This window comes from Pteronotus mesoamericanus, unplaced genomic scaffold, assembly GCF_021234165.1.
Source record: "Pteronotus mesoamericanus isolate MK-2021 breed Mesoamerican mustached bat unplaced genomic scaffold, CSHL_Meso_final scaffold_31, whole genome shotgun sequence".
NCBI classification, from domain to species: Eukaryota; Metazoa; Chordata; class Mammalia; order Chiroptera; family Mormoopidae; genus Pteronotus; species Pteronotus mesoamericanus.
Genome location: NW_026555312.1, coordinates 33,685,713 through 33,712,269, shown reverse-complemented (window position 1 = coordinate 33,712,269; position 26,557 = coordinate 33,685,713). Strand labels below are relative to the sequence as shown.

At 37.6% G+C, this 26,557-nt stretch overlaps 1 pseudogene; it reads left to right on the top strand.

Annotated features, from left to right (window-relative positions):
• The first annotated feature begins 22,385 nt into the window (after positions 1 to 22,385).
• Positions 22,386 to 23,368, top strand: LOC129085752 (glyceraldehyde-3-phosphate dehydrogenase-like; annotated as a pseudogene).
• Positions 23,369 to 26,557: the final 3,189 nt, after the last annotated feature.

Sequence of the window (26,557 nt, the reverse complement as noted above, 5' to 3'; positions counted from 1 at the left end):
CTAGAGTATGGGACATAAAGGAAAGAACGAACAAATGGGACTTCATCAAAATAAGAAGATTCTGCATGGTTAAAGAAAATATCAGTAAAATGAAAAGGGAACCAACAGTATGGGAAAATATATTTCCCAGTGATACCTCAAACAGGGGTTTGATCTCCAAAATATATAAAGAACTCACACAACTCCACTGCAAGAAGACAAGCAATCCAATTAAAAAGTGGGCAAAGGAACTCTGCAGACAGTTCCCCAAGGAGGAGATACAGAGGGCCCAGAGACATATGAAAGGATGCTGAGCATCACTAGCCATTAGAGAAATGAAAATTGAAAATTAAAACCATAATGAGAAACCACTTCACACTGGTCAGAATGGCCATCATAAATCAACAAACAACGTGTGCTGGAGAAGTTGTGGAGAAAAGTGAACCCTAGCACATTGTTGGTGAGAATGCACACTGGTGCAGCCACTGTGGAAAACAGTTTGGAATTTCTTCAAAAAGATAAAAATGGAACTTTCTTTTGACCCAGCAATTCCACTGCTGGAGTTATATCCTAAGAATCCCAAAACACCAATTCAAAAATACCTATGTACCTCAATGTTCATAGCAGAAGTTACTATAGCGAAATGTGGAAACAATCTAAGTGCCCATCAATTAATTAGTGGATCAAAGAACTGTGGTACATTTACACAATGGAATGCTACGCAGCAGAGAGAAAGAAAGAGCTGCTACCCTTTGTGACAGCATGTATATAACTGGAGAGCACTAGGCTAAGTGAAATGACAGGGGGTAAAAGACAAATATTGTACGATCTCACCTATATGTGGAAGCTAATCAACAAAACAAACAAGCAAGGAAAATATAACCAGCAACTTTGAACTAAAAAGCAAACCATCAGAAATGAGAGGAAAAGAGGGAGGGATGTGACTGGGAAAAGAAGGGGAAAGATCAAATCAATGAACAGGTATAAAAGACCCATGGACAAAGCCAAAGTGGGGAAGGATTGAGGCTTGGAGTTGGGGGTTGGTGAGGCCGGGGAAAATGGTGATGGTAAAATGGAGACAAATGTATTTGAACAATAAAAAAAATCTAAACAAAAAAAGAGTACAAATTAGGAGTTACAGAACAGTCATGGGGATTCAAATTACAGCATAAGGACAGGAGTAGTCAAAGAACATATATGCAGGACCCATGGACATGGACAGTGGGGTGGGAATTGCCTAAGGGAGTGTTCAGGGACTGGGTGGAGGGGGATAAAGGAAGAAAAACTGGAAAAACAGTAATAGCATAAAAGTAAAATATAGTTTAAAAAAAGGAAAAGAAGTAAATAAATAATTAAAATAGGAACAAAATTGGAGAAAAAGATCCACCAAGCACTATCACAAACAAATGAGCTAAAATTAATATAGGTGGGATGGGAATAAGAGGGAACATAGCAAAAAAGCTTAAGAGATGTCTGGAAGAAAGGGAAGCAATTTTGAGATAATAGAGAGAGAAGGGATTCTAAGAGAGAGGAATAAAAACCAAGCTAAGACAAGGAAATATTAAAATTTGAAACAATAAGAAAAAGGAAAAAATGGGGGCAGAATGAAAGAAGAAAAAACTGGCTAAGACAGGGTAAAATTAAAATTTGAGACAAAAAATAGTAGGAGAGAGGAATGGTAAAATTTGAGATTTGAAATACAAAATTAGTGAAGATCTAGAGATAAAATAAAAAAATGCAACAACAACTAACCTATCCACAGCCAACAAGCAAAGATTGCTAAACATAGAGAGAGAACAAGGGTATTTGAAGAGTGGGAAAAAGACTGTGAGATGACCTTTGACAAGCAAACTGGTTTTGAGGGACTGGATGAGGGAGAAATAGTAAAGAGTATGGAATGGAAATAAGTTATAGCAAGAGAGAAAACAAACTTTAAAATGAAAATAATAAAAGGAAATAAGAAGGTAAAAGAAGAAGAGGAGGAGCAAAATATGTAAACGAAAACAAACTATAATATAAAATCTAGTTAATATGCACAAACTTGAAGGACAAGAAATGAATGTTAAATAGCTATGCAGGAAAGAAAATATCACAAATCACAGAGACCACTGTGGATTTTGTCTGAGTAGCAACTAGTATTTACCATTGTTTTTTCTTTCTGGATCCACATCTGGTGACATCAGATGGTGACCCTGTCTGGCCTTAGGCAGCCTGTTTGAGACTACCAAGGGTCTAACCTCTGTGACTGACTCCTTCCATAATCTGTTCACGCTGCACTCAACAGTCAGGTTTAAGCACCATAGGGTAGGGGCAGAATCCCTCCTGGGGTCAGGGCTATTGTTTCCCCTCAGGCTGCTGCCGCTGGGAGGGGAGTGGTCTCTCTGCGCATGATGGCTGCTGCAGTATGGGGGATGACTCAGCTCCAGGATCCCTGCATCTACTCTCTGAGTTCTCTCCCTAAAGTCTCCATCCCCAGTCTCTACTCAAGTGTGTCTAATCCACTCTGTCCCCCCTGCCTTTGCAGGAGCCCACGGTAAGTGGTGCAAATGAAAATTTATGAAATTGCCCTTTAAATGGCTCTTTGCATCTCCAGCTGTCCATCTCTGGCAGAGAGCAACCCTGCTGTTTTTCACAGCTGGATATTATTTGTGTATTTTTAGGGCTCTGGTGCTCTAGGCAGAGGATCCCAGTTTAGGGTTTAGACAACACACTTATCATGGGGATCCAACTGGCTGCTTAAATTTCCCTCTCACACTTCAGCTGCCACCTGTGGGTGCCCTGCCTGCCCTCTCTCATCTCCACTGCACTCCCTACCAGTCACATTTTGCTGAAGCTGTTTTTTTTTTTTTTTTTTTTTGGTCTCCATGGTTATAAGTCTTCTCTCTTTCTATTGTTCAATAGTTTGTTTCAGATGATTTTTCCATGATTTAGTGGTAATTCCAGATTGGTCCTGGGAGAAGATTAGTGTAACTTCCACTCACTCTTTTGCCATCTTGGATCCTCCAATTTCACAAGTTTTAATCTCTCTTTTCAGATTGCATGCTTCTAGGAATTTATTCATTTCATCCAGAGTATTTAATTTGTTGGTATTCACTGTTTGTAATGTTTTCTTAATATCCATCATATTTCTTTGGTGTTCAGTTGTTACTTCCCTCTCATTTGTGATCTTATTCATTTGAGTTCTCTGTTTTTCTTAGTTAGTCTGGTTAAATGTTCGTCGATTTTGTTTATCTTTTCAAAGAACTCACTTTTGGTTTCATTGTTTTTTATTGTTTTCTAGACTTTATATTATTTATTTATTCTCTGATCTTTATTATTTTCTTCCTTCTATTTACTTTGGGCTTTTTTTTGTTCTTTTTCATATTCCATTAAGTGTAGAATTGTTTATTTGAGATTTATCTTGTTTCTCGAGGTGAGCTTGTAATGCTATGAATTTCCTTTTAGGACTGATTTTGCTGTGTCCCATAGATACTGGAATGTCTTTTTCTCATTTCCATTTGTTTCTTATTTTTTCTTCAGTTACAGCTGTTCCATCTTTTCCCCATTGCTCACCCCTACCCTGTCCCCCTCACTCCCACAATCAATCCCCCACCATTGTCCATGCCCATGAGCCTTCATTTGTTTCAAGTTATCATTTTATTTCCTTCATGACCTCATTTTTAAGCCATTCATTGTTTAGTAACATGTTATTTAGCTCCCGTGTCCTTGTATGTTTTTCAGTTTCTTACTTGTGATTGACTTCTCATTTCAACAATTACAATCAGAGAAGATGCTTGATATGATTTCAGCCTTATTAAATTTATTGTCACTTGTGTCCTAACATATGATCTAAGCTAGAAAATGTTCCATGTGTACTTGAAACAAAATGTATATTCTGCCACTTTGGGGTGGAATGCTCTGAAAATATTAATTAAGCCTTTCAGTTTTGATGTGTCATTTAAGTCCACTGTTTCCTTGTTGATTTTCTGTCTGAACCATCTACCCATTGATATTAATAGAGTGTTAAAATTTTTAACTAAGAGCATATTACTACTAATCTCTCCCTATATGTTCATTAAAATTTGCTTTATATATGTAGGTGTTCCTATGTTGGGTGCATACATGTTTACAAAGGTTATATACTCTTGTTGGACTGCTCCTTCAATTATGTAATATCCTTCTTTGTCTCTTACTATAGTCTTTGTTTTAAAGTTTGTTTTGTCTGATATAAGTATTTCTACCACTACTTTTTCACTTTTTATTTGCATGAAATATCTTTCTCTATGTATTTAGTTTTAGTCTGTGGGCATTATTTGCGATGAGGTGGGTCATGTTTTCTTGTCCATTCAGCTAGTCTATGTCTTTTGGGGATCATTTAAAGTGATCATTGATAAGTACATATTTATATCCATTTTATTCTTTTAACTATGTTCCTGTTTTTTTTTCTCTCTCTTTTTCTTCTTAAAGCAGGCTTTTAAACACTTTTTTAAAAACAGGAATTTGCCTGTTTCATGGTAACAAACTTTTGCTTTTTTTTGTCTGAATTTTTTTCTCTTTCAATTTTAAATGAATACCTTGCTGGGGAAAGTAGTCTTTGCTGTATGTTCTCTCTTTCCATTTCTTTGAAAATGTCATGCCAATTCCTCTGCCTTACATGTTTCTGTTTATAAATCAGCTGACAGTTTTATGGGAGCTCTCTTGTAGCTGTTTTCTTCCATGGCTTTTAAGAGTCTCTGTCTTTAACCTTTGCTACTTAATGGGGTGGCCTTATGTCCTAGGTCCTCTGCGGGGTATAGCAGTGCAGTCCATTTGATCACCTGGGCTGTGTGCTTCAGGAATGTCCCTTGTATGGGTTATATGGGCCTTCCTAATATAATTGAGTCTTTATTGTTATTGGCCCATTCTTGTATGGTATCAAACCTTAGGCTGGCTGACTGTGAGGCTCATCCCTGACCATGTCATGTGAGCTGCTGCGCTGATGCTGACCACGCAAAACAGAATTTATCTCCATGGGGTTTGGTGCCTGACAAGATCTTCTTTTGGATATGCCACTTATGAAGCTTATTGGATCCTGCTCTGATGTTGTCTAAAGTTGACCACCGGGTGTGGGGTTTTTTTGTTGTTGTTTTGTGGGGTTTTTTTTTTTTTTTTGGTCTCTTGGGAGGCACTCTTGTGCAGACTAATGTCAGATACTTCCTGTGGCTAGTTCTGGGACACCTGTTTTGAGCTGCAAGAAACCCCCCATTTGTAGCTGCCTCTGCGGGGCCTGGGTGTGAATTATAAGGACCCAGTTGTACACAAAGGCCTGCATTTACCAGCACCTAGCCTGGGGACAGGTCAGCAAAAGTTCCAAGGCAGCCCAGGATTCTTCTCTGCCTGCCCCTGTCTGCCAACTGCCAGTTAGGCTCTGTTACTGAAAGAGCCTCTAGCCATCTACAAGTTGCATGAGACAGATTCACAGTGAGCTACCAAGCAGGAGTGAGTAATGTTCACCAAACTGATACAGGTTCAAATCAGTGCCAGTGCTTGGTCTGAGGATACTCAGAATTGTTTTGGGGTATACTAAGTCTAGCTGTCACACACCGGGTGCTTGTACACTTTTGTTTTGGGACCAGGGTCTCATGGAGTAGTCAGGGTGAGGCTAGCAAAGTTTATCAGTCCCAAAGAGACCAAGATTTGGCTGTGTTAAGGGAGGGCTCTGCTCTGATTTGGAATATGAGGGAAAAAATGGCTTTCATTCAAGAGCCACAGAGCTCAATCTGTCCCAGATTCTGCCAGGAGGAGACAGAGCTCAGCAGGGTCACTGGGAGTTGGGATCATAGGATTAGTGTATGTCTTGTAAGGGGGAGGAAAAGGCCAGGGAAGGTGGAGGGTGTGACTTTTGCCCCAGAGCCACATCACTCAGTTTGACCTGGCAGTGCAGAGCCACTCGGAGTCGGACAGGTGGGAACTTTGGATCCAGAGCCTACATTGTGTGTCTGCCAAAGTAGGCAGGTTAGTCCTAGTGGGTCTCCTGTGAAGGTGAAGTGCCAGTCAGGTTCATGGGAAAGTGGAGGGAATGGTCTTGCCCCAAAGCAACTCAACTTAGTCACTGAAATTTTCTGAGTCTGCCGAGACCTCTATACCCTGGCCAAAGCAGCTGATTCCTCAAAAAAGTGGAAGCTCACAGAGCAGAACAAAGGCTCCAGAAGGTAGGGCTATTGCTTTCCTTCAGGTTATGCTACAGGGAGCGGAGTGCTCCAGCCAAGGAAAAAAAGCCTCTGTGGTATGGGAGAATGTCTCAGCACAGGGATCCTGGTAGCCTTCCCTTTAGCTTTCTCCCCAGAGTCACAAGTCCGACTCTCCTCACACATTTCTAGTCTGCTCTGCTCTCCCTTTGCTCCGAGAGAGTGGCTGTGAAGAAAATTTTGTGTGTTGGCCCTTTAGGAGTATGCTTGTCATATCCAGTAGATTCTGTCTTTTCTTGGTGGACAGAAACCCTGATGCATTTCACAGCCAAATGTTATGTGGGCACCTCTTCCCAGCTCTGGTGCTCTGAGTTGGGAAATCCAGCTTGGGGTTTAGACCCCGAGCTTCTCAGGAGGATTTCCCCCAACCCCAAAACTCTGGAATTTCAGTTGCTGTGCATTAAAGTGGGGCCAGCCCCAATGTTGCTTCCTATGTAAATTCTTGGTTATAAGACTTCTCTGAAGCAATGTTCAGTTTGTTATTTAGATTGATTATTCTGTAATTTAGTTTTAATTCCAGTTTGGTCCTGGAAGATGGTGGTGTACCTTCCACCTACTCTGCTACTTGGATTCTTCTGTATATCCACTGTTTGTTTTTCCTTTTCCCCCGCTCCCCTCCCCTCCCCCCATCTTGGTAAACTTATGGTTTCTATGGCAGAATGCTCTGTTTTCCCTTTTTGTTTTGTGACTCTATTATAGATTATTGTTTTGTGATTACCATGAGGATTACATAAAATATCTCATATGAGGTCTGTCAAGAAGGTATCCAGCCATGTAATATGAAAAATAGAGACAGTTATTGAAGATACAAGATACAAGAAACATTGTACATAGGGCAATGATGCCTCAGTCCCCTTCAAAGTAGGCACCTTGGGACCTCACACAATTCTCCCAATTGCCATCAGCTGCTGCCCCATCATATTTGCCTGAATCTCATTGTCAGTCTGAAATGTCTTCTCTTCAAAGGTGAGTTTAGTTTGGGGAAAGGCCAATATATGCGCAGTGTTAAATCTGAGCTGTAGGGAGGCTGAGTCAATTGGGTGATTTGATGTTTTGCCAAAAAAGGTCTGCATGAGATGTGATATATGAGTGGGTGCATTGTTGTGATGAAGCTGCCAATCACTAATTTCCCATAACTGCAGCCTTCTGAGTCATCTAAATAGTTTCCATGGAGAAATGTTCAAGCATAATGCAAAATTTGATGCAGATCAAATTACTGTACTAGCTTAGTAATTTTGAATGTGATGGCCAAAGAGCACACATGCTTACTCAACAGTGTCTACTGCTCCCACTGACTTGTACAGTGAAGTCATCATTGTTCCTATGTGTGCATTCCAGTCCACTCTCCTTGGCTGCCAGCTTGCATCGATGTTGTGCAAACTGCTCTTGTTATATTAACAATGACTGGATGTTTTCCAGACAGACTTCATAGATAAAATTGCCTCTTTTATCCTGATAGTAACTTATCGTTATCTACCTATGAAAACTCCACCCTTTTACTTCTCCTTTTTTATTGTTTGCTGTTACAGTTTACCTCTTCTTATGCTGTGTATTTGTTTAAAAGTTATAATAGCTATAGTTATTTTTAATACTCTTTTTTTCTTAATCTTTATACTATAGTTAAATGATTAATAAAACATCTTGTTATAGAATTGGAGTTTTCAAAACCTAACTATAAAAATTTCATCTTTACCAGAGTGTGAATATTTTCATATGTTGTCATGATGCCTATTTTGATTTCAGCTTGAAGGATTCCTTTCAGCACTTTTCGGAAGGCAGGTATATTGGTGATGAACTTCCTCAATTATTTATCTGGGTAAGTCTCAGCTATTATTTCTTTAAATAATCTTCTTCCCCTTCTACTCTGCTCCAGGCCTCTGAATACCCAATTATTCTAACATTTGCCTTTATGATAGAAACAGTTTTCATAAGCTCTCTTCATTATTTTAAAATCTTAGTTCCTTCTAATCTTCTAACTATATTTCTTTTATATACTTATCCTACAAATCACAGTCCTTCTTTCATAGGGTCTGCCCTGTGATCTTCTACAGATGCCCTTTATTGCACTCTTCAACTCATTCATTGATTTCTTTTTTTCAGATCCAAAATTTGTTTGGTTCTTATTATCTATAATTTCAATCTCTTTGGCAGAACTCCTTCTGTTAATTAATTTTATTCCTGATTTTATTGAATTGTCTTTCTGAGTTTTCTTATAGCTCTTCATAACAATTTCATAACAGGTATTTTTGAATTCTTTATTGTTAGAGAGTAATATGCTATGCCTTGGAAAGTTTTCTTTTTGTGATGTCATGTTTCCTTAATGTATCATTGCTTATGGTTATGCCTTTATTTTGCATTTGAAGCAGCAGACATCTCTTTAACTAAGTGTTTATGTCTCTTTTGTTTCTACATTCCACCAGGGTGGCTATTAAAGCATTTCTTTTGTTTTGTAGAAAGAAGGTGGTGCTGTAACTCAGCTTGTGGTTTCTCCTGCACAGCTTAATATCTGAATTTACTGTATGTCTATGAGTTTGCTCTTCAGGTCACACTCAGGAGTGTGCATAAGAGCTGGTAGCAGAGTGGAAAGAGATGGTCTGGCACTCGATGGTTCTGGAGCCTTTTGCAGACCCAGTAGGAAATCCCTGAGCTGGCACTACCAGATATATGTAGATGGAATTTCTGCTGACACAATCCTTTCAAGGCCATTTGATGTTTGTTTGTTTGTTTTTTAATCTACCTCTATTCCAATATCTTTTATCCCCTCTAAAGTAACAAGGGTCCCCCTTCAGTATTACAGATGCTTTTGGTGAGAAATGGGTTTCTCACCACATCTCCCCTTGCACACCAGCTGAAGTAATTGGGCCTCTCTCATTGCCAACCTCCCCCAGGAGGTTTCCTTTATCAGATCAATCAGCCACAATCAGTACTTCCTTGGGGCTTGGGTGGAACCAGGAAAGATTTTATGACCTCTGCTGCAACCAAATTTATCTTTACTGTGATCAAACTTGTATTTTAATTTTTTTTCTCTAATGACTATTTGAATGTGATGGCCAGAGAGTACCAGAATAATAATAATGAATTTGGTATGACTATTCTGTAACTACCATTTTGTCATGACAGAGTCTCCCTTTAGGAGGGTTGGATTTCTGCAAGTTCTTTCTCATAGGCGAGTGCATACCTAATTGAGCCCTCACCTGATTGTTGCTCATCACAGTCAGAAATATCCATGTGGACTTGCTGGCTCCACTAGCATCCACTGCCTATATAGAGTTTTGCCTATCTCCTACTGACTGCACTGCTGAGTGATGTTTTTTTCCAAGTCCCTTTGGACCAAGACACAAAATCTGAAATCTCTACAGATATGCTCTGGTTTGAGTATGGATATTTAACTTGTTGAGTAAAATGAGAGATAAAAGAAGAAATGTCTTATGCTGACATGTTGCTGATATAAGTTCCTTCAATGTTCTTGAACACTTCTCTACAAGAATGGCAGGACAGGCACCATGTCCATTCACTAATATAACACTGTTCTTAAGAAAGCAAACATAGGGCATTCCTAAAAATATGTTTACAATTGTTCTTAAACTTCTGCATGCAGTGCAGAATGGGTGTCACTTCCATTTACTGATAGGCCACTGTTCTGAACACAAGATGTTTTTAGAAACATCTTTTCACAGGTATTCTTAAATTGTTCCCTACATGCATTGCAGAATAAGTGCCACTTCAAATCACTGATACAGCACTGTTGTCAATGTAACAAACAATGGAAACACTTCTCTATATGTAACACACTATGGGTATAAAGTTATTCACTGATATAACACTTCTAATCAGAGTCAACAAGTAATGTTTTTAGAAACATCTTTATCACCAGTGTTCTTAAACACTTCCTTGCATGCTCTCTAGAATGGGTATAACTCCATTCCCTAATATCACATTGTTTACGATGTAAGCAAGTAGTATTTTTAGAAAAATAGTGGTTACAGGTGTTCTTTTATTCTGTTTAATAATTTATTTTTAAATTACAGTTGATGTACAGTATTATATTAGTTTCAGGTATACAACCCAGTTATTAGACCTTTATATAACATATGAGGTGATCCCCCTTATAAATCTAGCACCTATCTGATACCATATGTAGTTATCGAAATATTTTTGGCTATATTCCCTATGCTGTATTTTATGCTGTATTATGACTATTCTGTAACTACCATTTTGCACTTTTTAATCCCTTCACATTTTTCACCCACTCCCACCAACCTCCATCCCCTCTGGTAGCCACCAAAATGTTCTCTGTATCTGAGTCTGTTCTACTTGTTCATTTGCCTTGCTTATTAGATTCTATATTTAAGAGAAATCACATGGCATTTGTGTTTCTCTGACTTATTGAACTCAGCACAGTACCTGTTATGTCCATCCATGTTGTTGCAGATGGCAAGATTTCATTCTTTTCTATGGCTGAGTCATATTCCATTGTATATATGCACCACTTCTTTACCCATTTATCTATTGATGGACACTTAGATTGCTTACGTATCTTGGCTAATATAAATAATGCTGCAATGAACATAACAAGTGGGTGATAGGTGTATACTTATTGCCAAATTATTATTCATGTTTTTGATCTTTTCTTTTGCTGTTTCTTCTTAAAGAAACCCTTTAACATTTCTTGTCATTCTGGTTTGGCAGTTATGAACTTTAGCTTTTTGTCATCTGCAAGCTCTTTATCTATCCTTCAATTCTAAATAATAGTTTTTCTGGGTAATCTTGGTTGTAGGTTCTTGCTTTTCAGCACTTTGAATATTTTGTGCCAATCCCTTCTGGTGTGCAAAGATTCTGTTGAAAAATCAGCTGAAAGTCTTATAGGTGCTCCTTTATAAGTAACTAACTTTTTCTCTTGTTGCTTTTAAGGTACACTTTGTTATTAATCTTTTGCATTTTAGTTATGAGGTGTGGGCCTCTTTGGTTTCATCTTGTTTGGAACTCTGCATTTCCTGGACTTGTATGTCTATTTTCTTCACCAAATTAGGGAAGTTTTCAGTCATTATTTTTTCATATGGGTTTTCAATTCCTTGCTTTTTCTCTTCTCCTTCTGGCATTCATGATGCAAATGTTGGTATGCTTGAAGTTGTCCCAGAGGCTCCTTATACTATCATCACTTTTCTAAATGTTGGTTTGGTCCTCTGTTTTCTCTACTCTACTGTTGATTCCCTATAATGTGTTCTTCATTTCAGTTAGCATATTCTTCATTCCTGACTGGTCCTTTTTTAGGTTTTCTATGTCCACTTTTATGTTTCCTATCTTTTTGTTGAACTTCTCACTGAGAACATTGAGCATTCTATACCTAGTTTTTCAACTCTGCATCTGGTAGACTATCTCCATTTTGTTGAGGTCTCTATCTTTCTCTCTCTCTCTCTTTCTTTTTTTTTTTTTTTTTGTTTTTTGTTTTTGAGTTCTGTTCTGTGATTTAAGACATTTTTTTGTCTTCTCATTTTGGCTGCCTTCCTTTGTTTTTATGTATCAGGTAGTGCTGCTATATCTCTCAGTCTTGGTAGAATGGCTTTATGTAGTAAGTGTCCTGTAGGGTGCAGTTGTGCAGCTTCCCGTCACCTGAGCTTGGTGCTTCTGGTGTGCCCACTGTGTGGGCTGTGTGCATCCTCCTTTTGTAGTTGAGCTTTTATTGTTAGCAGTGGAAGAGATTTACCTCTAGGTGGATCGCTGTGAGGACTGGTTGTCACCACAACAGAGAATCTGCTATGTAGGGGCTTACCCCATAGATTAGGACTTACCTCTGTAGGGCTCTCTTGCCTGCTGAGTTCGCCCCTTGTGTGGATCAATCATAAAGGTGATTGGGTGATGCTTTAGTGCAGTCTGAAGCTGTCAACCTCATGCTTGGGCCCTGGGTCCTGCCAGGAGGTACAGGCCAAGGTCAGCTTCTGCCTGTGCCTTGCCTGGGACTACCTGGCATGAACTGCCAAGGGATCTGCAGATGGCTGCTACTGGTGCTGGGCTTGGAGGTGCTTGGGCAAGGCCAACCTGAGAATCAAGGTCAGTTGCAGCTAGTGTTTTGCCTGGGGCCACTTAGTAAGAGGTATGGGGCATGCCAAAGCCAGATGCTCCTTGTTTGCTATTTGTGAAACTTTGAGAGATTTTAGGAAAGTCAGCAGCATGAGCCAAGACAGGCAGTTTGCATGGAAAAGCCACTGGAAACAACTTCGGTGGGCCTGCAAGTTGAATGGGGCAGGGATCACCAGAGCCGGACAAACAATGTTAGCCAGGTTGATGGAGACTCAGATATGGCACTGCCTGCCAGCTTTCTGAGGAGAGAACTCAGCAAAGGACCAGCAGCCTCTGCTAGCAGGTCTGTCTGGAACAAAGCTGCCCTCCAGCCCTCATCCTGAAGTCTGACAATTTAGTTCCTCCCCATAGGTCCTTGGTGCCTTTTGAGCTGCTACTATAGTGCTGGAGTGAGTCCAAGTCTGTGTGTAGACCCTTTAAGAGGAATGCCTCAGAATTTAGAAGCTCTCCATCTCATTCAGCCACAGTCCAGCTGGTTTTCACAGCCAGAGTTTTTGATAATTCTCTTTATGGCACTAGAACCCTGGGCTTGGGAATCTGTTAAAGAAGCAAGACCCCTCAGTCCTCAGAGAAGACCTCTGCAGCCAAAATGTGTCTCCTGATTTAGCTGGTTCTGCACCTTCACCCCTCCTACCAGTTTCAATGTAACTTCTTCCTTGTGTCCTTATTTATAGGACTTCTGTTAAGCTAGATTTCAGGCAAGATTGAATGATTGCTGTCTTGTTGTTTAGTTGTAATTTGACGTGGTTGTGGATATATGCAATAATAGTGTTTACTTACCATGCCATCTTGACCGGAAGCCCCGCAGGTGTTTAAATGTAAACACTTCAATACATGCATTGCTCAGTAGGTGCCATTTCCATTCTCTAATATAACACAATTCTCATTGCAGCAAGCAAATAGGATTCTTAGAAACTATTTATTGCACGTATTAATTTTTATTTAAATATATTTCACAAATAATATTGTATTAAGTTACACAACATGTTGATTTGATACATTTATCTATGGTGATATGATTGCCATTGTATTAATAGTTAGAACCTTTATCAGATAATATAATCATCATTCTTATGGATAAATGCTGAATATTGTAGTACTGTATTGCTGTTTATATTCGCTATACTATGCATAAATCTAGGACTTGTTTAGTACTAATTGCACATTTGTACTCTTAAAAACATCTCTTATATTCCTTTACTCCATGGCCCCTGGTAACTACCACTTTGCTCTGTTTTTTTATGGGTTTGGCTCTTTTGATTTCATACATATGTGGTATCTTACAGCACTTGTTTTTCTCTGACTTATCTTACTTAGCATAACATCCTTAAGGTTCAGCCATGTCACAAATGGCAGTATTTCCTTTTTCTCACAGATAAATAATATTCTATTTTTTATATATATCATATATTTTAATCTATTTATTTATTGATGGTTACAAATGATATTTCCACATCTCAGCTATTTAAAAAATTCTGCAATAAACATGGGAGTTCATATATCTCTTTGAAATATTGTTTTCATGTCCTTTGGGTATTACCCAGAAGTAGAATTGCTGGATTATATGGTAAACTTATTTTTGATGTTCTGAGCAACTTCAAGACTGTTTTCCACAGTGGGTGAATTGATTTACGTCTTCACCAATGGTGTACAATGTTTCCCTTTTCCTCCATCATCCCCATCACTAGTTATTTCTTGTCTTCTTGATCACTACGATTTTTATAGGTTTAAGATGTTATCTCACTATGGTTTTGATTTGAATTTCACTGATTAGCAATGATTAGCAATGTTGAGCATCTTTTAATGTACCTGTTGGCCATATAGATGTCTTCTTTGGAAAAATGTTTATTTAGTTTCTCTGCATATTTCTCAATCAGATTACTTTTTGTTAATAAGATTTTGAGGGATTTTTTTTAATGAAAGAATGTTGTATTTTGACAAATGTTTTTCTGCATTCATTGTGATGATCATGTGATTTTTATCTTTCATTCTATTATTGCGATGTAATGCATCACAATAAATAAGTAAATAAATATAATAAATAAATATTTGTTTGCATATCTTGAATTCATTTTGGATCCCAGGGAGAAATCTCAATTGTTCATGATGCTTTAAATTATATTAATTCAATTTGCTAATATTTTATGGAGGATTTTTTGCCTCTATTTATCAGAGATATTGGTCTATAGATTTTATTCTTGTAGTGTCATTACCTGGCTTTGCTATCAGAGTAATACTATCCACATAGAATGAGTGTGGAAGTGCTTCTCCTCCTCAGTTTTTGGAAGAGTTTGAAAAAGATTGGCATCGATTCTAAAGAAGAATCGATATTTGTTAAGCATTTGCCAGTATAGCCAGTCTCAGAGTTTTCTATATTGGAAGGTTTTTGATTACTATTCAATCTCTTTATTTGTTATTGGTCTGTTCAAATTTCTATTTTTCCTGATTCGGTCTTGGTAGGTTATGTGTTTATAGGACTTATTTATTTCCTCTAAGTTATGCAATTTGCTGGCATATAATTTCATAGTAGTCTCTTATGATCCATGTATTTCTCTGGTATCAGTTGTAATGTTGCCACTTTCATTCCTGAATTCATTTCTCTCTCCTTTTTTGTTTAAAATTTTGTCAATTTTATGTTCTCAAATAAACATCTCTAAGTTTTATCAATACTTTCTAATGTTTTTCTGGCCTTTATTTCATTCTTTCCATAATGGCTTTTACTATTTTCATACTTCTGCTAATTTTGGGCTTAACTTGTTCTTTTTCTCTAGTCCTTTGAGGCGTAAAGTTAGGTTGTTTACTTAGAATTTTTCTAATTTCTTAATACATGAATTTATTACTATAAACTTTCCTGTCAGAACTGCTTTTGCAGCATCCCATTAGTTTTGGTGTGTTATGCTTTTATTTTGAGGGAGATATATCTTTCCCTTTTAATTTTTTTTGACTCATTGCTTCTCAGAAATGTGTTGTTTAGTTTCCACATATTTATAGATTTTCCTGCTTTTCTCTTGCTTTAGATGTCTAGTTTCATATGATTGTGGTCAGTAAATATAGTTGGTATAATTTTAATTTTAAATTTGTTAAGACTTGCTTTGTCACCTATCCTATGATCTTCCTTGGAGTGTATTCTGTGTGCACTTGAGAAGAATGTGTATTCTGCTAGCGCTGGGTTGAATTTCTATATATATGTTAAATCCTTTTGTTTTACTGTATGGTTTAATATCAACCTTTCCTTGTTTATTTTTATATCTGGATAATCTATCTATTGGTGAAAGAGGGCAGTGGAGGACAGCAACGGCTAGCGTCAAAGCCTAGGTTAAGTGCTTGGCAAGGCCACGCTTGACTGCTTGTATCTGCTAGGCAGAGCAACCTGGCAGCTGGCAGCAACCCAAGCATGGGGGGTGGAGGTGGGGGTTGAGAAGGAAGTAGATAACTGCAAGCTTCAGCTGAAGATGACTGCAACCTTTGCAGAAGAGAGCTTTATCATGTAGATAGCCTAGGAACAAAACAATCTGTGCCCATAGCATTCACTTAAGTCTGCAAAACTTTCTTGAGCTTTATCTAACCAACCCCTATAAAATAAATGCAGAGACCGTGGCCATGGACATTGTCTCTTCATCAGAGGAAAATGTCCCACCTGGTCCCTGCTTTTCCTTCAACTGTCTTTTGTGGTGTCTTTGTGTTGTGTTGTCTCTTTCTCAATCTCCCTTTGCCCCCACTCAAGGACCTCCACTCCAAGCGGGTCGTGGCAGAGGGCAATTGAAGTCTTTCACTATTATCATATTGTCTATTTCAATCTTTAAATCTGTTGGTATTGCTTAATATATTTAGGTGCTCTGATATTGGGTGCATACATATTTATACTGGTTATATATCTTTGTGAAAACTGACCCTTGTGTTCTTTTTAATGACTTGTCTCTTGCTACAATTTTGGCTATAAGTATATTTTATCTGATAAGTATGGCAATCCCCGCTTTCTTTTGGTTTTCACTTTTGTGGAATATCTTCTCCCATTTCTTCACTTTTAGCCTATGTGTGTCTTTAAATCTGAAATGAGTCTCTTGTAGACAGCACATAGCTGGGTTTGTTTTATTATTTATCTAGACACTCTGTGTCTTTTGATTGTTGAATTCAATCCATGTACATTTAGTGTAGTTATTGCCTGTAAAAACGTACTAAAGCCATCTTATACATTACTTTCTGGTTGTTTTTGTGCTTCCGTTGTTTCTTTCTCCCCACTTTGTGAATTGGTTATTTTCCATGTGAGTATGCTCTTTTTGCCCTTTCACTGTCTTTTGTGGATCTGCTCTCAGATTTTGCTGTGTGGTTACCATGTTAATTACATTAGATATCTTAGTGATAAGACAATTCATTTTAGGCTGATAGCAACTGGTATTCAAATGCCTATAAAAGATCTACCATTTTATTTCTCTCTTTTATATCATTGATGTTACAATTTGACTCTATTAATGTCATATATTTGTTAAGGATTTATATTAGCTTTAGTTATTTTTACTACTCTTTTTCTTTGATTTTTATACTATAGTTTAGTACTTAGCATACCATGATAATATAGAGTTATAGTTTTATAATTCTTTATTTCACCTTTACCAGTGTGTGTGTACTTTCAAATGTTTTCTTGTCACTAATTAGTGTCTTTTCATTTCAACAACAGGTTTTATTGCAAGACAAATCTAGTGGTAGTGAACTCCCTCAGCTTTTGTTTGTCTAGGAAAGTCTATATTTCTCCTTCATATCTAAGAAGTAACTTTGCCAGATAAAGTATTCTTGGCTGGCAATTTTTCTTTCAACACTTTGAATATGTTATTTTACTTTCTCTTAGCTTAAAGACTTTCTGCTGAGAAATCTGCTGATAGTTTAATGGTGGTTCCATTGTGGGTTATTGTATTTTTTTTAACTTGGCTGTCTTTAAAATTCTCTATCATTATTTTATAGTTTCATTATAATGTATCTTGGAGAAGTCTTTTTGGATTCAGTTAACATTCTGTTAGCTTTGTGGATTTTTGTGCTCAAGTCCTTCCCCAGATTTGGGAAGTTCTCAGTTATTATTTCTGTAAATAAACTTTCTGCCTCCTTCTCTCGTTCTTCCTTTTTTTTCTGAAACCCTAATTATTTGAATATTTGTCTTTCTGATTGACTCCAATAGCTCGTATAGGCTTTTTTCACTCTTAGAATGTTAGTTCCCTATCTTCTTCTAACTGTAGTAGTTCTATATTCCTATCTTCCAAGTTACTTGATCTCTCTTGCATCTGGTCTGACCTACTACAATCCTCCCTCTTGCATTTTTATCTCATTCATTGAATTTGTCTGGTATGGAATTTCTGTTTGGCCTTTTTAATAATTTTATTCTCTTTGGTAAAGAACTCCTTGTGTTCATTACTTTTATTCTTGTTTTCACTGAATCATCTTTTTTGAGTTTTCTTGTCTCTTGTTGAATTTTTTTTATAATGGCTATTTTGAATTTTTTATCAGTTAATGACAATATTCTATACTATGAGTTCAGTTGAGGGAGAATTATTTTATTTTTGTTATACCACATTTTCTTGATTTCTCATGTTGTTTGTAGTTATGTGCTTTTGCTTTTGCATTTGAAGTAGCAGATACCTACTTAACTAAGCTTTTGTTTCCTTTAGTTCTTACAATTTGCCAGCCTGGCCAATAGATACCTTTCTTTTATATTTCAGATGGTGGTACTATAGTTCAATTTTGTGGTCTCTTCCTTGGCCATTGACCTTTGCCTATTTTCTGAGTTCCCTGTCACTCAGTAGCCACACAAGGAGCTAGCAATGGTGTGGAGGGAGGTGTGGACTTAGCACTATTGGAATTGGAGGCAGCCATAGTCCTGGTGGAGAGATCCTCAAGTGTGGGCTGACTTTTTGCGGAGGTCCTAAAAGACAGCAGGAACTGCATTTTTAAGTGTTTTTAATACTTTTATCTACTTCCTTCTCTTTCTTCTCCTTCCTCCCAGCCATAAATGGTCCTCCTTAGAAATCTGGGTGCTATTGAAAAGAAATGGCTTTCTCTAGCTGAAATTCACACAACTGGGGTAGCTCAGTAGTCACAGCTATTGTTTTCACTTCCTCTGTAGAATAGGTCACCACTGTTACCACCAAATAGCCTAGCTTCTCATAGTGTTGGCCTGTGGAGCAGTGGCAAGTTTCTCCCTCTTTTTGTGTCCAGACTCATTTCTATCCTATTCTGATAGCAGCCCAGAATCTCCCCTCAGGTTGGCTAATTTATACAAATTTTCTTTTACCTGTGGGTACCTGTCCACTTTGCACTCTCCAGGTTTTTCTCTTCCTTAACTGAGTGTAAGTGTGGCAGTTTGGCCAATTTCCTTGGATTCACAGCCCTTACTGAGGTCTTGTTTGTTCATTTTCAGATGCATAGGTAGACATGAAACATCTCCGTTCTCTTGATGTCATGTGCTGAGGCACTTTTGCTTTGCTATGAATGTCTAATTACTTTAAAAAAGGGAGAGAGAGAGGAGGAACAACTTATGCAGCCATGATGCTGACTTCATTCTCAAGTTAAATAAATGTAAACACCTAATTTAAATTATAATCACATATTTTAAAAGTTTTAATATTTTGATCACACAGAAAGAACATATATAATACTACAGAGAGTTGAACAAACTCAAGAAGAGTGTGGAGGTTTGCTAGAAATAAATAATAGCAAAGATTTATTCAAGAGTCTTAAGGCTTGCAAACCAGAAACACAACTAGGCAAAAACTCAAAAGTGTTCCAAAGAAAAAAGAAAAGTTGAAAGTTCTTATCATAAAATGTACATTTTTAAAGAATAATCACTCCTGCTTTCTTAGCCCTAGGATTGGTCCAGGATGGTTATAAGTAAGATGTCAGGCAGTCTGGATATGTAAACATTTTTCTTTAGTCCTTCAAGGGGTAATAATAAGGTTATCTGGAGGTTTGGTATATATTGTGAGCATCGACACTTGACTGGAAAGTTTAAAGGTGTAACTTTCCAAGCTAGTTAAAGCAAGAATAGAATCATTTCCTCATACCTCAAACTACTTGATTTAATTTAGCAACTTCACTATAATGACTTCCTTTTATTTTATCATTCTTTCCTTATTTACCCCTTTTGATCAGGATTTTTCTCTCAGAAAATGTTATAAGTCACACAAAATGTTTTAAAGTCCCTGTGCCCTGAAAAATATTAAAAAATAAAGTCCCTCAGTGCCAAAGTAGCAGTCTTAAGAATAGGTCAGTTTAGTTAAACAGTTGTCTTTTATTTCAGGAAATGATGATACAGGTGGACTCTCAATGTTTGGCCTCTGGTGAAAGCAATCAGGTACTTACTGAGAGGCATCTCTGTGAAAACAAAGGGAAAACAATGGTTAACAATTGAAGCAGATTATAATGGTAGTTTATGAAGGCAGTCAGTCAAGAAGATTTTAATCTCCAAAAGTTTTTAAGTTTATTTATTTTAGAAAGAGGAGAGGGAGAAAAGGGAGAGAAATCAATCTGAGAGGGAAACATCAATCGGCTGCCTCTCATATGCACCCCGACGAGTGGCCAAACCCATCTTCCCCAACTGGGAATCAAACTGGCCACCTTTTGCTTTGCTGGACAATACCCAACCAACTAAGCCACACCAGTCAGTGCAATCAAGAAGGTTTTCAGATGTGTGGCTTAAAGTATCTTCATATGGAGTGGAAGCAGGCAGTAACAACCTGATAAATTTTCCTGGTTTGCAGTTTGAATGCTTTTGGTGATTTTTTCTTCAATAAGCATGAAGACTGTCCATATGTAAACTGTTATGGTGATTTCTCTGAGGTTTATATAAAGTTTTATCACTTTAGCTTGTATGACTTTCAGAGAAAGACAGTTTTAGTTCTCAGTAATTCCAAGTAACGAAAGAAAAATTGAAGATGTTAGTTTAGAGAGTCATAACCAGATGTTGGAGAAAACTAGAAGAATTCATAATTCAGTTTAGTTTACAAGAAGGAACAAAACCTTAAAAGTAATAAACAACACTAGAATTTAACATCCAGAAATGCATATTACTGAGACATAATTTTTCTCTATAAAATCATCCTCATTTTTACCAAAGATAGCCAAATTGGGCTAATTTGTTTATAAAAGTAAATCTAGTTTTAATAAAGATAGCATCATGGCTAGGTGGTTCAGTGATTGTAGCATCATCCTTTATACCAAAAGGTTGAGGGTTCAATTCCTTGTCAGGTCACATACCTGGCTTGAGGGTTTGATCTGCAGTTAGGTGCATATAGTGGGCAACCATTCGTTTCTCTCTCATGTCGATGTTTCTCTCTCTCTCTCCCAGCCCCTCCCTCCCTACTTTCTCTCTTTCTATAATCAATAAAAAACAAACCCTCAGGTGAAGATATTTTTAGAAAGTATTGATAAAGGTGGCATGATCTTAACATAAGAGCAGAAATAATAGTAATTAACCTTGTAGGCCACTTTAAATCTACTTTGCTGAAATTTTTTATAAGGAAGCTTCAGACTGAAGTTTAAAAAGTCCCCTTAAGGCCAGAAAAGCCAAGCCAAGGACTTGCCATCTGTCTTTACATCATATATAGATATATGAATATATCAATTCCTTTAATTTCAAGATCCCCCGAATAGCTTGAGGATTCTGTACTTGCCAGGAAATGACCTTCCTTAACACTTGGTAAGGCTGCTAGAAACCTTGTAATCAAGGTACTGGGCTTATATTTCTAAGGGTTTTGTTGGCTTTTCTAAGTCAATCTTAATTCTGTAAAGTTTTTTTTTCATATCTGAATCTATGCAGTATTCTCTCAGATATGACATTTCAGTCAAATTCTTGATAATATAACAAGTGTCCAATTAGTTCCTCTTACAAAGAGAATGAATTTTTATCAACTCTATGAAAATAATAATATTTCCATGAAAATAAGAATACCCAGTGAACCCTGGCTGGTGTGGCTCACTGGATTGAGCACTGGCCTGGGAACTGAAGGATCACCAGTTCGATTCCCAGTCAGGGCAGGTGCCTGGGTTGCAAGCCAGCTCCCTAGTTGAAGGTGTGCAAGAGGCAATCTCACACAATGATGTTTCTCTCCATCTCTGTCTCCCACCCTTCCTATCCCTCTAAAAACAAATAAATAAATAAAAATCTTTTTTAAAACAAAGAATACCCATCTGATAGTTTTCAAATTCTGGAGGACATTTCAATTCTACTTACAAAGGTATAATTTATCAAATTGCTATCATAGGTAGCTTAAGAGAAATGATTTTCTTATATCTTGGAAAAAAAAGGTTAAAGAACCAAGTTATGTTTCAAATAAAATGTCATAAAATTATAATCATTCATATCAGTTCATTCAGTTTCACGTGATTAATTCTTACTAAATAAATTCAATTTTTCTTTAGAATGCTGCATATCCTCACTAAGTTCAATGATATAATGTGAACGTTTATCAGAATCCTGTATTTTAGAGCATTTCAGTCCCCTTTTTTAATTTCTCTTCATATAAAACATTTTTGCAAAATAGAACAGAGTAAGACAATGACTCTGTAAATGGCCAAGACTTAAAGTTACATGGTTAAAGATCTGATTACAATGAAATTGACAAAGAAATTTGCTTTTCTCTGCAACACACAATATGTTAAGATAACAACTAGATTTGCAAATGAAAACTACAGGACATTGTGGTTTCTCAGAAAATTTTTTACACTTTCTATAACATTTCAATAACAATATTTGCATACAAATACTTTATTACTTTTTATTTGCCAATGCTTTCCATGTAATTTTAACATATCAAATACATCTTAATACCCCCCTTTTTATAATGAGAGAGAGAGATTTCGTTTGAAAGGTTTCAGGGGTCCTTTGGGAAAAAATAATCTCAAAGTTATCTTTAGGTTAAGAAGAAAACTATTAAACATTTGAATTTTGGGAAGTTTGTTAAACGTGTCAAAAGTTTTAAAACACTTGCTCTAATAAAATCATAAGTCACTGTGAACAGTACTTACTTATCCATTTAATAATGGTGACAATTAAAGACTTTGTAAGCAGGCTCTCTGCTGCTCCTGTTCAACAGACAGCAGCCTCTCTCTGTGCAGTGCCAGCCTCAACCCTGAGACACAATGGTGAAAGTCAGAGTGAACAGATTTGGCCGTATTGGGCACCTGGTCACCAGGGCTGCTTTTTACTCTGGCAAAGTGGATGTTGTCACTATCAATGATTCTTTCATTGACCTCAACTACATGGTCTACATGTCCCAGTATGATTCTACTCATGGCAAGTTCAAAGGCACACTCAAGGCTGAGAAGAAGAAGCTTGTCAGCAATGGAAAGCCCATCCCCATCTTCCAGGAGCGAGATCCTGCCAACATCAAATGGGGTGATGCTGGTGCTGAATATGTCGTGGGGTCCACTGATATCTTCACCACAATGGAGAAGCTGGGCTCACTTGAAGGATGGAGCCAAGAAGGTCATCATGTCTGCCCTTTCTGCAGATGCCCCATTTTGTGATGGGTATGAACCATAACAAGTATGACAACTCCATGAAGATTGTCAGCAATGCCTCCTGCACCACCAACTGCTTGGCCCCCTTAGCCAAGGTCATCCGTGACAACTTTGGCACTGTGGAGGGACTCATGACCACAGTCCATGCCATCACTGTCACCCAGAAGACCGTAGGTGGCCCCTCTGGGGAGCCTTGGTATGATGGCTGAGGGGCTGCCCAGAACATCACCCCTCTTCTACTGGCACTGCCAAGGCTGTGGGCAAGGCCATCCCTGAGCTGAATGGGAAGCTCACTGGCATGGTCTTCCGTGTCCCCACCCCCAGTGTGTCGGTTGTGGATCTGACCTGCCACCTGGATAAAGCTGTCAAATGCGATGACATCAAGAAGGCAGTGAAGCAGGCATTAGGGGGCCCCCTCAAGGGCATCCTGGGCTATCTGAGGACCTCCTGTGACTTTAACAGTGACACCCACTCCATCTTCCATACCAGTGCTGGCATCGCCCTTAATGACTTTTGTCAAGCTGATTTCCTGGTATGACGATGAATTTGGCTAGAGCAACAGTGTGGGGGACCTTATGATCCACATGGACTCCAAGGAGTAAGAGCCACCTGTACCACCAGCCCCAGCTATAGGAAGAGAAGCTACTGGGGAGTCCTTGCCTCAAATCGATCCCCCAACATGCTGAGAATGTCCTGACATCCAATTTCTATCCTAGACCCCCTGAAGAGGGGAGGGGCTTAGGGAGCCCTACCTTATCATGCACCGTCAATAAAGTTCCTTGTACCCCCCCAAAATAATTAAATAAATAAATATAAAGACTTTGTAGATAAATACAGAAAGTTCAATGGTTTTAAGCAAAATTTAGCTCCTTTAATATTAAGAGGACTTGGTTTACCTAAGTAATCAAAGACCTGATGATACAGGCCACAGAAAATATTTTAATAAAACACAAAATCTTTGCATTTCATTTATATAACAGCATACTAATAATACAGGAAATCTTTGTCCTTTTAACAGAGAAAGAACCAAACTCTAATTTTGTATCAGCTTTCTTTTGATATTTAAATTCACTTAATTAAATTTTAATCTTATTTAGCTTAACTGCACATCAAATTTCCTTTCTCAAGATTCCTCTTTTCCTCTTTTGACTCATAGACTTGGAAAACGGTGTGGTGATTGCTGGGGGGAGGTGAGAGTAAGGGGACTAAGTGGTAATGGAAACAAATATAATAAAGATTAAATTTTAAAAATTAAAAATAAAATTAAAAACCATTCCCTTCTCATAACCCTTTCATAACTTTTCTTACCTTCCCTTTTCTTTTCTTACTCATTCAGAAACAACCAACTTATTATAAGATGAATCACTTTTTAAAAATTTTCTGATATGCAGTTCCATACTTTATAACTTGTTTTACCAAAAAATACTACATTTTTCCATTCAAAGTTGTTTCTATTGTCACCTCTATTATTCATTTGCATACATTCATTAACAGATCCAAATTTATCTTTTAACTAATCTGTAATAAGAAGTCAAAACAGGTAAAGTAAGATTTATTTAGCAGTAAATGTCCCAGTATTTTATCTTATTTGAAAATAATCTGGTTATTCAATGACTATTCCATATTTATTTAGCTGGCAAAACTTTAAAGTCTCAAGTTACTAAACAATTTGGGGAAACTTTTTAAGTACAAATACTACAACACATATAATCATTAGTAAAAAGTTACAACTTAAAAACAACCTTTTCATCCTACTTATATTCATCTATTTACTAGATTTTAACAATTATTGATAGATTACTTATAAAAATTTAATTCTACAGAGTTATTATTCTTGCTGACAAAATCTTGCTACAGAGATGAATGAATGTATTTAACTAATAAAACCAGATAGAATAAAAGTATTAAACTTAATGTTGATATCTCCAAAAACATGCCTATTTAACCAAACCCAAGCTGGCTCCAGTATCAAATATTTTTCCAAGTAATGCGATCCTGTACAGCATTTGGGTTAGTTTCTATTGTACATATATTTTTTAAAGCCTGAACTTATCATTTTATTTTAATTAAATAATTAATTTTACTTTTTACCCTCACTGGAGGATACGTTTATTGATTTTAGAAGGGGTGGAGGGTGAGAGAGAGAGAAACATCAATTGGTTGCCTCCCTGACAGGAGATCAAACCCACAACCTTTTGGTCTATTGGATGAGGTTCCACCAACTGAACCACCTGAAAAGGGCTGTTTCTATTATATAACTTTTATATAAATGCTTAAGTCCTTTAAGCCAATGAAATAGAGCATTTTACATACCAATTTTAGTAACATCCTGCAGAGGTAGACATACACACATAAACATATACACAAATGTAACCAGAAACTTGATAGTTTCATTTTAAATTTTCAACCATAAGGCAAAACCCCCAATAATTTGTAGCAATTGAACTAAGTTAAGTATGTTATTTCAGATGGCTAAGGTTTTTCCTTAATAATATTTGTGGAGAAGACAATTAAAATTTGTGTTTGTCCTTGGCAAGGAGCCTTGGAGCCATAGCAGCAATTTACAATTCCAGAAATTATAAAGCACCTGCTCAGATGCCCAGAGTTTCTTTTAGGATCATTTCAAACTTCTTTTCTAAAAAGTCACTGTGTGTGTGTGTGTGTGTGTGTGTGTGTGTGTGTATGTCTGATTGGTGTAGCCACTGTGGAAAGCAATACAGAGTTACCTCGAAAAATTTAAAATGAGCCCTGGCTGGTGAGGCTCAGTAATTTGAGTGCTAGCCTCTAAAGCAAAAAGTCACTGGATCCATTCCCAACTAGGGCACATCCCTGGGTTGTGGGCCAGGTCCCCATTTGGGAAAATGTGAGAGGCACCTGATCAATGTATCTCTCCTGCATTGATGTTTTTCTCCCCGCTCTTTCCCCCTCCTTTCCCTTCTTTTTATTTTATTTTGTTTTTATGAAAGCAATTTGATTCCTTTTTGTAAAAAAATTCATTCATTTATTTATTTATTTTTCCAAATACGTTTGTTTCTGCCTTCCCACCACCACTTTCCCTTGCCACCTGTACCACCACTCTCACCCTCAATCCTTCCCCACTTTGGCTTTGTTCATGAGTCCTTGATATATGTTCCTTGATTGCCCTTTCTCTTCCTTTTACCCCACCCGCCCCTCCTTCCTTCCCTCTTCTCTTTGTTGGTTTCTTTTTCTTTCAGTGTTGCTGGTCTTATTTTCCATGCATGTTTGTTTTGTTGGTTAGGTTCCGCTTATAGGTGAGATCATATGGTATTTGTCTTTCGCCCCCTGGCTTATTTCGCTTAGCATAATGCTCTCCAGTTCCATCCATGCTGTCGCAAAGTGTAGTAGTTCTTTTTTTCTTTCTGCTGTGTAGTATTCCATTGTGTAAACATACCAGTTTTTTGATCCAATCATCTACTGATGGGCATTTAGGTTGCTTCCAACACTTGGCTATTGTAAATTGTGCTGCTATGAACATTGGGGTGCATAGGTTCTTTTGAATTGGCGTTTTGGGATTCTTAGGGTATAGTCCCAGCAGGGGAATCACTGGATCGAAAGGCAGTTCCATTTTCAACTTTTTGAGGAAATTCCACACTGCTTTCCACAACGGCCGCACCAGTCTGCATTCCCACCAACAGTGTACTAGGGTTCCCTTTTCGCCACAGCCTCACCAGCCCCTGTTGTTTGTTGATCTGTTTATGATGGCCATTCTGACTGGTGTGAGGTGATATCTCATTGTGGTTTTGATCTGCATTTCTCTGATGGCTAGTGAT